This window comes from Meleagris gallopavo, chromosome 14 (assembly GCF_000146605.3).
Source record: "Meleagris gallopavo isolate NT-WF06-2002-E0010 breed Aviagen turkey brand Nicholas breeding stock chromosome 14, Turkey_5.1, whole genome shotgun sequence".
NCBI lineage: Eukaryota > Metazoa > Chordata > Aves > Galliformes > Phasianidae > Meleagris > Meleagris gallopavo.
The window spans coordinates 1965862-1966228 of NC_015024.2; positions in this window are offsets into that span (position 1 = coordinate 1965862).

Consider the following 367-nt stretch of genomic DNA (forward strand, 5'->3'; position numbering starts at 1 on the left):
TGCGGGGCACAGCTCACCCCTCAGTGCCTACTCCTCCATTGCTGGAGGAAAGCAATCTTTGTTAGCATACTTCTTGCTTCAAAGCCAAACCAAATAGGTACTTACACCAAAACACTGTAAAACAAAAAGAATGATGAAGTTACTTGAAAAGTGACTATGCAGAATGGACAAAGATGCTCAATACTTGCAGAAGTAGAAAGAAAGGTCCTGAAAACAAGTGAGACTTATTGCATCAATTATTTTAAAAGAATGGTGACTCTATATTTAGAAAAGAAGTCAGACACTGGATTTCACAACCACATGTGGAAAACATTAAAGAGAAAACTGGATGGGACTGCCAAAGCAGTGTAGGGCCAAGAACTGCCTC